Below are 13,260 nucleotides of genomic sequence, written 5' to 3' on the forward strand. Positions count from 1 at the left end.
GTTATCAGCAAAGATAAAATTTCAGTCAACAGTTTATCCCTGCAATCTTGAGTTGTACAATAGATCAACTGAGAGGGAACCTCTACCTGACTTGTCTCTAGTCAGGGGCCCAGCTCTACTAGAATGAATGCTAGTGGGAGCATCAGGGTGAGAGCCTTCACGGGGTGGGAAGAGTACTTTGGCTTTGCTGGTCTCCAGGAGGAAAGCTAGCACTCTTGATGTTAATATGGTTGCTTGTGCCCTCTGTCTCCTTAGAGCCATCCATCAGGCCCTGCTTTGCCCCAGTCACCGTCTGCTCGTTGCAAAGAATATTTGTGATGGGATTATGAGACCTGAAGTTCTATTTCTGCTAATAAATCTGCTTTCCTTCTAAACATACACACATGTGCACACACACATACACATATAGACAAGTGTATGTAACCATATGCAGAATCCTCATTCAATGTTAGTCTTGACCTGAACTGCAGTTGGGCTCTTTATAATACCACTTTAATGGTGTGAAACTCCATGGAAATAAAATTAGAGAAGTCTCTCATGCGGTGTGCTTATTGTAATGCATTTGTATATCCATTTTAGAAGTGGGTGGTATTTTACATGGCTATTTTGTATTACTTGGGGATAATTATTTCAGATCTTTTTGCTGATTTCTCTATAGTGTTCTGGAGAAAAATTTTAGACATAAGTGATTTAAAGATCTAATCATAATTATGTCAATTTAATTCAATTCATTAAATTGCTTTTGAGCTTCTGTTACATACAAAGCACTGAACTAAGGCAATATCAGAGATACACAAATGAATAATAGTGCACGGTCCCTGGTCTCTAGAGAGGTCATAATTTAACATCGTTACCATTGTCAAAGTGTATTTCTTAATGATGATTCTATCCATATGTGGTATACCTAATGGGGTATGAAACTGGTTAAGCAAACATCAAAGCCTCCTCAAATTTTTTGTTGAAAAACCTAATGTGTATGCTAGTTCTCAAGACTGACTCTTGGCAAGCAACACAAACACCAATAAATATGAAATGCATTCAGTTAAAAATTATAGTAAAGCCTAATTTATCCATATTATGAAAGAACGAAAATGTTTATGTATTTTAATTTTCCTGATAATGGAAACTTACATTCCTTTTAAAGCACCAAAACATTTTAAATATTAACCAATTTGAGGTATATCTTTCTAAACTGTGTGATCTATTTCTCTTCCCTTCTAAAGGTATATATCCTGAACCAAATTTAACATTTTCTTCATGAGACTGGATATTATTGTGAGCATCAAATCATATACTATATTATAAATAGGGAAGTTTTCAGGAACAACATTTAGGTGTATAATATAGTGATTCAACAATTCCATACATCTATTGTAAGTATTTTTTCAAAAATTTTCTTCCCTTAGTAGTTTAATTGTCTGAGTCATTTACTATTGTTATTTAATAAGTCATCCCAAACTTAGCACCATGAAAAAAATCATTTTATTATATTCTTAGATTCTATGGATCAGGAATTCAGTATAAGCAAGTAGAGACAGCTCTTCTTTGCTCTATGATGTCTGGCCCCTCAGCTAGGAAGACTCAGATGAGCAGGAGTGACTTTAATAGATGATGTCTGGAATAGCTGGGACTAGAGGATCTAGTTTCAGGATGGCATCTCACTCACCTGTCTGGCACCTGGGCTGGAATAGCTAAAGGCTGGGTTTAGCTGGGACCATTGACCAGAACACCTACACGGAGCGTCTTCACACAGCTTGCACTGTTCCCAGCCTGGTGATTGAGTTCTGAGAGGGAAGGCCCCAAAGTGGGGCTTCCAGAAGGTGAGCGTTACAAGAGAAGCGAGTGCAAGTTTCATGGCCTTTTCTTGTGGCCTCAGAAATCATGCAGTGCCATTGTGTTAATAACAAGTGAGTCATAAGGTGAGCCCCAGATTCAAGGGAATGAGATTGAGACTCCACTTCTTGATGGGGCAGTGGCAAGATTACACTGGAAGAGAGCATGAGGGTTGAGAGAGGTTGTTGCAGCCATCTTTGGAAAATATAGTCTGTCAGCCACCATTTTTTATTGCTATTAACAAAAGTCTTCTTTTTCTAGGATTCCCAGTTTCAGTCCTAAAGTGGCAAAACAAATAAACTCTCTTAAAAATTAAATGTAAAATCAGAATATGCAGTCATTTGGGTGAGGCCTAAGGGTTTTCTTATGAATGGGATGACTGAGGTTTAATACACTGACCTGATGGTAGCTAGTCTGGTTGCTGTGAGGCTACGAGGGGATGCAGCAAAAAGGTGGCTGTCTGCAAGCCAGGGAGAAAGGCCTGGGGAGAAACCAGACCTGCCAACACCTTGATCTTGGACTTCCAACCTCCAGAACTGTGCGAAAATAAATTTTTGTTATTTAAGCTACTCAGTCTGTAGTATTTTGTATGGCAGCCCTAGATTACTAATATACTGGATAACTGACTTCTCAGAGGATATGGTCTTAGTCCTACTGCCCCACCAGTATGCTCATCTATGCTCTCTTTGCTCTACCCAGATATTCCCATGTTTCTATGGCATCACTCAAGCTGCTCCCTCTATCCAGAAAGTTCTTTCCTTCTTGTCTGGGTCTATTAACTCATTTCTCAAGGCTCAACTCAGATGCTATCTTCTCTGTGTTTTACTTAATCAACCACCTAGACAGAATTAGCCACTCGATCCCTGTGCACATACCTTGATTTTATCATTTTTAATATTGAGTGATAGTCATCTCTGATCCCCTCTCCCCTGCCAAAGAATAAGGTGGTTGAGGAGAGGGACTGCATCCTGATTCCCCCAATTTCTGGTACAGTGCCTGACATTTAGTAGGTGCTCAATACATGTTTGTTGATTTAATACATTACACTAGAAACACATAAAATTTAAGACCTGGAAGACACCTCAACAATGATCTAATCTAGACTTTCATTTTATAAGTGAATAAAAGGTTGTTTCAGACAGATATTCCAAAGGAAATCACCACCACACTTCCAGTTAGTACAAAAAACATCCTGAAAGGTAAGAATTTTAGGGATGATTAAACAATTGAAAAGGCTTGAGCTCATAGAGCTGAGAAAGGGAGTGTGTTCCGGACATTGGGTGGGGCATTGAGAAGGTTTGGAGACAGAGGGGGATGACTGAATGAAGTGAGTACCAAGTTAATGTGTCACATTTAAAATGCATTATTGTGATTTGGAAGGTCTGTTCACAAATCTTCAAAGAAACTACACATTAAATTTTGTTATTTTTATCATCTATATCTCCTAATTTTCCCTACCTCATTTTTGATGCATAGGTTGTTAGTGACACAAGTCAGAACTTTATTTAAATGTAGATTGCTTTATTTTCTGAGTTAAGCAGTTAGAATTGTGCTGTGTGTAACTGCAGATGAATTAAAATAATAAAAACACATTTCCCCTCATCTCCATTTTCCCACCCAATCAAACCTAAAGTAAGAGCAAAGATCTTAAGCACCTCCTCTCAGTTCATTTTCCCCCTGGCAAACTTCCAAGGATAGGCAGGGCTGTCATCTTTCATCCCTCATTCATCTTCCCTCAGAAATACTTTCCATTCATTGGGGCACCTGGGTGGCTTAGCTGGTTATGCTGCTGACTCTTGATTTTGGCTCAGGTCATGATCTCAGGGTCATGATCTCAGGGTCATGAGATTGAGCCTCGTGTTGAGTTCCACGCTGAGTGTGGAGTCTGCTTGAGGATTCTCTGTCTCCTTCTGCCCCTCCCACCACTCTCTCTCTCTCTCTCTCTCTCTCTCTTTCTTTCTCAAATAAATAAATAAATAAATAAATCTTAAAAAAAAAAGGAAAAGGAAAAGAAAAGAAATACTTTCCATTCAGTCCTTAGGGGAAAATGCTAAGGGTTGTGAGAGTATGATTACTTTCTTGTCTCCTAAAATACACTGGCAGTTTGGACTCCAGGCAATAACATGTGAAAGGGCCATTTGCCATCTGTTTCTTGGAATGGTCTTTGTGTCTAAAGAGACATACAAAACAAAAAATAACAACAACAACAAAATAGCAGAAAAGGCACAAAAGAAGCCTAAAATCCCATGCTTTCATTATGGAGGTAAAGATGATACATATAAACAACAGCGCAGAGGTTGTTGTGAGACTTCAGTCAGATGATACTCTGAAGAGCTCAGTTCACTGCCTGGCACTTCCTGTGTGAGTGCTCGCAAAGCTGTGAACCGTTAGCTGTGAACATCCGCAAGAAGGTCCATGTGGCAGCATCACTTGCCCAGTATGTGTGTCAACTTGGAATAATTACTTACCTTCATGACCCTTGGTTTTTTTATCTGTCAAATGGGGATAATGATGCCTTTCTGTGGGGTTATTGTGAGGATTTGGTGAAATGATAAAAGGGAACAGCACAGTGCCAGGCACTCACAAATACAGATTTCCTTTTGTCAGTGGCAATACTTGGGTTCTTTTTTTTTTTTTTAAGATTTATTTATTTTAGAGAGAAAGAGAGTGAAAGCATGAGTAGGGAGGAGGGGCAGAGGGAGAAGGAGAAGCAGACTCCTCAATGAGCAGGGAGCCAGACGCGGGGTTCGATCCCAGGACCCCAGGATCACCACCTGAGCCGAAGGCAGACACTTAATTGACTGAGCCAACCAGATGCCCCGATACTTGGGTTCTAATTTTTTTAAAACTAATTCCCTAATGACTTCGGACAGGTCAGGACTTTGAACTTCATTTTTCCCATATAATATGAGGAGTCGGGCCAAGGGTATCTCTTTTAACTGTAAACTTCTTAATGAAAAGGGACCTCCTCAATGGGGCCATCACTGACCATTTAACCTTGGCTTCCTCTTTCCTCCCTCTGCTTGTTGGGGTCACTGCAAGACCTATGTAAGGAGTCTTGGTAAGATAATGACAGATGATTTGTCCTATGCATGCCCAGGATTTATCTTCATGCATGGATACCTCCTGAAAATGTTATTACTAAGTAAATAATGCGTACAGATGAAACATTTAATTGTGCTTTCATGGTCTGGGCTAATATTAACACAAAGTTTCTGTTAGCTGGTCAGAGCTTGGATACCTTCAGGTATCAAATCCTTATGCCTCCAGGCTCCCACACTTTGTAGGAGCCTTTCAGTCAGCATTTATGCCTAAGAAAAAAACGGAGACTTGAAAGTTAATGATTTGAAAGGACTTAACATGGATGGGATTGGAGGAGATTATGCTAAGTGAAATAAGTCAAGCAGAGAAAGAGAATTATCATATGGTTTCACTCATTTATGGAACCTAAGAAATAGCAGGAAGATCGGTAGAAGGAAGGGAAAAATGAAGGGGGGGGGTAAACAGAAGGGGGAATGAACCATGAGAGACTCTGGGAAACAAACTGAGGGCTTCAGAGGGGAGGGGGGTGGGGGATTGGGACAGGCCGGTGATGGGTATTAAGGAGGGCACATATTGCATGGTGCACTGGGTGTTACACTCAAATAATGAATCATGGAACACTACATCAAAAACTAAGGATATACTGTATGGTGACTAAGATAACATAATAAAAAATTATTTTAAAAAATAATAAATAAATAAATAGCCAAGATATGGAAGCAAAAAAAAAAAAAGGACTTAATTGTAGAATTTTAAAAAAAATCAGTGAGAGAATCCTGGAAACAGGAATGTCAAACTGTAGGTTGACTATTTAAATTTCCCCTTTGTCTCTGCCAAGGTAGAAACAAAAAAATGACTCTGTTTTATCTTTTGCATGTTAGAGTGAAGGTAACGAATGTCCAGTTTCTCAAATCCTACTTTTCCCTGAAGTACACTAGAATTAATGGGTAGCTGAGAAGCACAGATTCTATGATGTATTAGGCATGATTTGCCTTCAGTGATGGGAAGAAAATTCCCTTAGAATTGCAGTTTTCTAGAATATAAAGGGGACATAACACAGAATGAAGAAAAAAAGCTTTGGAAAAGCAAGAATGTCCCTCTGAAAAGAGCACTGAAGTGAGAAAGGAAATGGCAGTGGGAAAGGACGTGGGTGGAAGAAGATGATTCAGACAGAGGGGGCCAGGGTGAGTACCGTGGGCTGGCCTGACTGAGTGTGAAGTAGGCGGGCAGTTATGACTAGCATTGAATGGGAGATAATTAAGAGCAAGTTGGTACCAGTAACTGCCAGGGAAGGGAAGAGAATATGTCCAGAAAAAGCAGTTCTTTATTTTAATGCTGAATTAAAACACCTACCCATTTGGGGCTTGAGAATTTCATTTTGAAATGAAAAAGTATTTGCTGGAAACAGAATGCACATGACTGTGAAATTTTACATGCTTTCTTCTAGTTGTCGTGGTGAAAAAGTTTCAAAATGACATAACTGTGCTTGGTACTCTTTCGTGGAAAGAAATGTATATTTTAAAATATCAGCCATTCTACAAAGGAAAAAGCATTGCTGTTCAAAGTCATGCACAACACAGGTATCAAGTTTCAATTTGGGATCAGCTGCACATACATTTCTGAATCGTTTTTAAGAGAAAGGACTGAAAATGCACAGCTTCTATCGTCCTTTAAATAGCTTTCTGGATTGAAGAGCATTATAATTAAACTGCACTAAGTGTCACTGTAGAGAAGCTTCTAAATTATGGGTCTGAATGGGGGCGAGAAATGCTATTTGATTGCTTGACAATCAAAACCAGAAAATGTTCAGATACGCACAACCCAGACTTACTGTAATTATATCAGATGGAGAAGTGGGAGGAATAGGTGTAGCCTTGAATTCAGTAATTACTTGTTTATCTCTCTCTCTCAAAAATTAAAAAAAAAAACTATTCATAAATACTCAGGAATGCATATTCACAGAGTAGTCTTGTATAAGAAAAAACATATTAGCAAGTAATCAGTCCTTTCAGTGTATCCCAGAAATCGGTTGTGAAAACATACCCATGTATGTCCTCGAAGTACCCTCAAAATTTGGAAACTAGTCCATTGAACTCTTCAATAAGTACTTTATTTCGAACAGAGTGTCAGAAGGGATGTTCATCAGGGTTCTGAAATCTACTTGTCATACTGGTTTGCACTCCATTTTGCCCAGCTCTTTGTTCTCCAGAAGCTCTCCTTTCTCTCTTAAGGTGAGAAGGAATAGGGAGATGCTATCAGGACATTGTTCAGACAGTTCAGAACCTTCCTTGCCTTTTAAAGAGGCCCAAAATATGCCTCTTGGGAGGAAGGTGAGAATTTAATGCCATACCAGCACCTTTACAAAGTATTTGATGCCCTGTTAGGTACTATATATGGGAACAAACATTAAACATTTGACTGGTAAACAAACTTCGGTGCCTGAAAACTGTCAGGCTGAAAATCAAGACATAGCACATTTTCATGATGCTTTCCCGAGTGAAAAACTAAGACCATGAATGATATACATAATACGTGTATTATCTATGTAGACAAAGTGATGTCATGTCCTCCAGTCTTCTGGATTGACCCTTCCTTTAACATTTAAATAACTATGGATCTAGTTTCCATCCCATGTGATGAGGAAAGTCCATTATCCTCTTCCAACCTTCCCTCTCCTGGGCATTTGTCACTTCAGATTCTCACTACTGCTTTTGTATACCAATTAACAATTTTTCTTTTGTAGATAAATGAGTGAGATGTAGAATATATTCAAGAATAATTAAACAATTTAAGAATTTGGTTGAATGTTTCTTTCTAAAGAGGGATATTTCTAGGCAATAGTATCTAGTCCCATAGAATGAACCATTAGCCAGTCATAGAAAGACAGTTTCACTTTAGTAAGGGGAAGATATTTCTGTGGGTCGGAGATTTCCCAAGACAGCCTCAAGGGTCTGGGGATGCAGTGAGTCCCTCATCTCTAGAAGTGTTTGAGTATTCACTGGCTACATTAACCTGAGATTTTCTCACAGAAGTAGACCCTGAGAAGAGGATCCACACACAAATAGCTTATCCGGCAGGGGATCCCAGGAAAGAGTGGTAGGAAAAGCAGAAGTAAGACAAGAAAAGGATGCTGGAAGTGAAGGATATACTGTTCACACAAGAGTCCAATGTAGAAATAGGAACTCTAATCCCACTTGGAAATCCTGGAGGCCAGTGTAAAATACTCACCTCAGTTATCCTCCTAACAACCTGAGAGAGCTGAGATGTTCATATACAAATTTCCATCAGTTGAGGTTGAAAACCACTCCAAGAAACCATTAGTCCTCTGCCATTTTCTGCCTGCCTGGTGCTGTGCTGGCAGTTGAAAGCCAGGCTGGCACACAATGAACTGGGAAGAATGAAAAGTGTATAAGTCAGGGTCTCAGTAGTATCTGTTACACCAGCTGAAAGCTTGAGAAGGCTATTGTAGAAAATAACCCAAGGACTGACTCAAGCCCAGAGATGTATATTTATTGGTTTTCCACAGTGTTGATTTTTTTCATTGAATTTTAATTACCATAGGTGCTACCATACCCTCTTCAGTGAGCCTCAAGCCCTATTACTCTCTACTGCTACTTTCACACATTTGCATCACTTGTCTGCTCTTAGAATTTGCTGCCCAGGAGGAAATTCAAATCTGAGATGATGGGTGTGTCTGGGAAATCTTGAAGGTCACTGCCAGCTGTGAAATTCTGTGAAGCTATGACTAGATGATCCCTAAAACTCCTTTCCGCAATAAAATTCTATAGATTTAATTATATGCTGTCTTTTTAAATTATCTTTGCAAGTTCCTTGAGGCCAATAGTATAGGCCCATAAATGCTCTTGACTGATTAAAATGCAATTATGCATTTCTAAATGCTAATAAATAGAACAACATTCATGTATAAATTCATTGCTACTATAGTGTTTGCATCGTACAAGCGTAGCTTGACACACATCCAAACAGATAACAAAGAGAAACAGCTTAGTATTCAGCAGGTTTGATTTACGGTCTACAGTCATACTCCCAATGAATTTGTTAAGGCAAGCATGCACATTGATGCTCACCCACTGAGTCTTAGATCACAAGGAAAGACGACCTTGGAAGACAACATTAGAGCTTTTAAAAATTGGCCTTGCATTATGCTAAGTGCAAGAAGCCATCCATACAAGGCTATATACTGTATGATTCCATTTATATGGCATTCTAGAAAAGACAAAACTATATGGATGGAAATTAAGTTCCTAGTTGCAGGGTTGGAGGTTATGGTAGGGGGAACTGACTAGAAAGGGGCAAGAGGGAGCCTGGTGGGGTGATGGAAATGTCCTCTGTCGTCTTCTTGGTGGATTACACTATGGTACACATTTGTCAAATATCACCAAACTGTACACAGAAAAAAGGATGAATTTTACTGTATTCTATATTATATAGGCATATATGTAATATGTATATTTTATATATATTAAACATCAGTAAATCTGATGGTTTAAAAAATTGAAGAAAAAACCAAGCCTCTAGGTCCCAGGCAAGCTCCTTACCTGCTGCCATGTGGGAAGCTTCCCCAGCATCCCGGGAAAACCAGGGGAGGCTGGACTGGATGTCCTCTGAGATAAAAACACATAGTTCCCCCTGCCCCTGATGTACCTCTTATTTTTAGCATTCCAAATCATCTTTGCTCTTCCAACATGATGAAAACAGGTCAGTGGATGAAATAAGGTTTATTTTGTTGTTGCTCTCAACTTCCTGCAACAGTATCTGCCTTAAGTCTTTTTACCTCCAGTGTTTTTCTCTAGGCCCTATTTCAGAATTCACATTTTAGTATTTTGACATATTTGTTCCTTTACTTATTTCAAGGAGATTTGCAGGGGCTGTCTAACTTCCAAGCAAAATCCTAGGCTGTAAGAACGAGAAGTTGAGAGGAGAGATGACGTGGTTTGACTAAGCCTGAACACCTCTGAGATTCTACTTCAGAAGCTGAAGGGCTTGTCTTCCCTGTCAAATCCATTTCTAATTTCTTGAATTCCCTGTGCACAACACATTCCTGAAGAACGTTGTCCTAGATCCTTCCATGGGTAAGCTGCTCTCTGGGTTTTCTGGGTGTGATTACATCTGGGGCAGCTGTCAAAGGCACTAATCTGGGGAGCAGGCAACAGGATGGAGTGTCAGGTGTCATTTCCATTTCCTTAGACAAGGGAGAGTACTCATGCTGCTCCATCAGGGAATAAGGGATGATTACAAAAACCTGGGGGCCAGCACCAAGCATCTGGCACATTCCCTAGCCTCACACTAGGTGCTTGATAGCTGTCAATTATTTGGCTGACTGACCTCTACTCCTCTCTATGCCAGAATTTCACTCCTGAGGGACTTGTACTCACCCCTCATAGTTCTGCTCCACATCTTAAACCTCCAGATCCGGTCCTTCCCTCCCAGCCAGCCCTAAAGTCTGTTCTAGGTATCCCTTCTTTGAGCTTTCCCAAGACCTTCTTATATCCATCATAGCCTAAATCACTCTATATAGATTTTAATTGTATCCTGATTTCTCTGCCCACCCCCTCCTGCTGTTCCTCACAACCCCTTCCTCCAACACTAGGCTATGAGCCTATTGAGGGCAAAGATTTTTTTTTATTCTTGGTGTGTGTGTGTGTGTGTGTGTGTGTGTGTGTGTGTGTGTGTTCTATCTGAAACCTTATAGATTCCTTAGAAATGTTTGCCAATGAACCAATAAAAATTTGCTCATGCTACTTTCAGAAGTTTGCTCTGTTAGTTGGAAATGATTTCTAAATGCACATAAAAGAAAAGGTTGCTAACTTGTATTGGCTTATCCAAATAGACATTTCTTTTTCTGGTGTAAAAAAAGGTTTGGAGAAAAGCAGCTGCAGACCATGGTTTAGACATGCAAGAGGTCAAGGCCAGAGATTCTGTGATTTATTTGACTTTTCCTTTATGATAACAAGATGGTTTTTTAAGTGCTCAGCTTTTGAGACTAAGTGAAAAGGAGCTGTATTGGTTTTCCATTATTATGTTACAAATTGCCACAAACATAGGAACTTAACACAACACAAATTTGTTATTTCACAGTTTCTATGGGTTAGGAGTCTGGTCAGTGGTTAATTGAGTTCTCTGCTCAAATAATCACAAGGTGTCAGCTGGGGCTGCATGTCCTCTGAGGCTCAGGGTGCTCTTTGAAGCTCACTGATAGTTGGTAGAATTCAGCTCCTAGGGCTGAGGCTCTCACCTCCTAGAGGCTGCTCCAAAGTAGTTCACACCATGGCTGTTGCTTTCTTTTAAGAGGCCAGCAGGAAATGATCTCTTTTGAAAAGCTTGCCTGATTATGTGAGGCCCACTTAGGATAATCTTCCTTTTGATTGACTCGAAGTCAACCGATTGGTAACATAATCATGGGGGTGATATCCCATGATTCTACATACTCAAAGGGAGGGGATTCTACAGGGCACGTACACCAAGAGGGCATCTGAGAATTCTGCCTACCGCAGGAGTGATGTCATCCCTTTCATCTGAAAAGCAAATGGCTTCTTAGAGTTCCTCTTTATAGAGTTCTGCTTATATCTCATTGGCCAGAACTACATTACATAGCCATTGCTAACTGCAAGAAAGGCTGGTAAAGAGGATTTCTAGCTTTTCCAACTTCTACAGAGAAGACAAGAAAAGGGGAGGGGCTGGGAATAGATGTTGGATTAGTCCATCAACAGATTAGCCCAGTCAAATCCCCTCAAAACCTTAACTATAGAATATTAGATCTGGAAGAGCACTGAAAATCATTTAGTACAGCTTTTCAATTTTCTAGATAGTGAAACTGAGGTCTAGAGAACTCATGTGACTTTCTTGAAGTCACACATGATTTCCTTTGAAGCAATGGACAAAAGTCACCCTACCATATTTAGCTTCTCTAATAGTTTAGTTGATCAAATCTCCAAAAAAAAGTATATTATACAAATAAACTAACTTCTCTTGAAGTTAATCACTGATATACCTTTCTGTCACGTAAAACAGATTTCTACATTCTAATCCTAATTTGTGAAGCAAGCAGCTCGGGCAAGAGAGATGGCTGGCAAGGCATAAGTGCAGAGGGCAAGTCTGCATGAGTTCAGAGAAAGAAGACACTTGTGGCTCAGGAGTCAGGGAAAGCATCAAAGAGGGCCTGGAATTTGAGATGAGCCTTAAAGGACAGATAAGGTGTAGGATGGAGAGTTCAAGGAGGGCATTTCATCTAGAGGGAGACATAAAAACAGGAATAGATATGTTAAACTAGAAAAATGTGCAAGGATTACAAAGATCAACTCAGCTCAGCCAGGCTAGTTTCAGAAGCTGGTTTATTAGTCTAGGAAGGAGGTAATGCTGACTTGAACTTGGAGGGTGACGATAAGGGTGAAAGGATGACAGTGAGGATGGAAGGAAAGTTGTATATGCTGATTGGACAGGTTTTCACTGAGTCTGTAAGCATAAATGTAGAAAGTGGGTTTATTCGCTTCCTATCCCCAGTCCCATAACCAGTCCCTGCACATACTAAATATTCAGTGTTTTTAGTTGAATTTCTGAATGATCTGGTACAGAAGATAAAGGAAAAGATGGTATCAAGAACCACTTGGGCTGGATTAGAGATTGGGAGGAGGTGTAGAATTGAAGAGGGTATGAAATTCGGTTTCAGATATGTTGAGCTCCAGATACCTTCTGGAACCCAAAGATGATGGGCCTGGAGATGTGTATTTGCAATTTGTAGCTGTGAGGGCAGAAAAAGAAGGTAGTGGAGAACTTTAGGCAATGCTTACATTTAAGAGGGAGGAAGACAAGCCAGAAAAGAAGAACAACGAGTTGTAGAATTGCCTAGGGAAAGAAGATTATAGATCTTAGAAGACAGGGATTAAGAGTGTCTAAAAGATAGTAACCAACAGTTATTTTTTTTAATTTTTTATTATATTATGTTAGTCACCATACAGTACATCCCTGGTTTCTGATGTAAAGTTCGATGATTCATTAGTTGCGTATAACACCCAGGGCAATACGTGCCCTCCTTACTACCCATCACCAGTCTATCCCATTCCCCCACCCCCCTCCCCTCTGAAGCCCTCAGTTTGTTTCTCAGAGTCCATAGTCTCTCATGCTTCATTCCCCCTTCTGATTACCCCCTTTCTTTATCCCTTTCTTCCCCTACCGATCTTCCTAGTTCTTATGTTCCATAGATGATGGAAATCATATGATAATTGTCTTTCTCTGCTTGACTTACTTCACTTAGCATTATCTCCTCCAGTGCCATCCATGTTGCAGCAAATGTTGAGAACTCATTCTTTCTGATAGCTGAGTAATACTCCATTGTATATATGGACCACAACTTCTTTTTTTTTTTTT

At 39.8% G+C, this 13,260-nt stretch overlaps 1 protein-coding gene across 7 annotated transcripts in view; it reads left to right on the forward strand.

Moving 5' to 3' along the window:
• The window catches only part of LOC103659680 (serine protease 58-like), a 194,845-nt gene that overhangs the window by 82,039 nt on the left and 99,546 nt on the right, over positions 1 to 13,260 (forward strand). The window contains exon 4 of one of the 7 annotated variants that reach the window (XR_005838085.1): positions 256 to 511. The exons of the other annotated variants lie outside the window; for them this stretch is intronic. The gene's annotated coding sequence lies outside the window, so the exon portion shown is untranslated. Of the gene's footprint in view, positions 1 to 255; positions 512 to 13,260 lie in introns of those variants that run through there. 7 annotated transcript variants of the gene reach the window in all.

Source organism: Ursus maritimus, unplaced genomic scaffold, assembly GCF_017311325.1.
Source record: "Ursus maritimus isolate PB19 unplaced genomic scaffold, ASM1731132v1 scaffold_1, whole genome shotgun sequence".
NCBI classification, from domain to species: domain Eukaryota; kingdom Metazoa; phylum Chordata; class Mammalia; order Carnivora; family Ursidae; genus Ursus; species Ursus maritimus.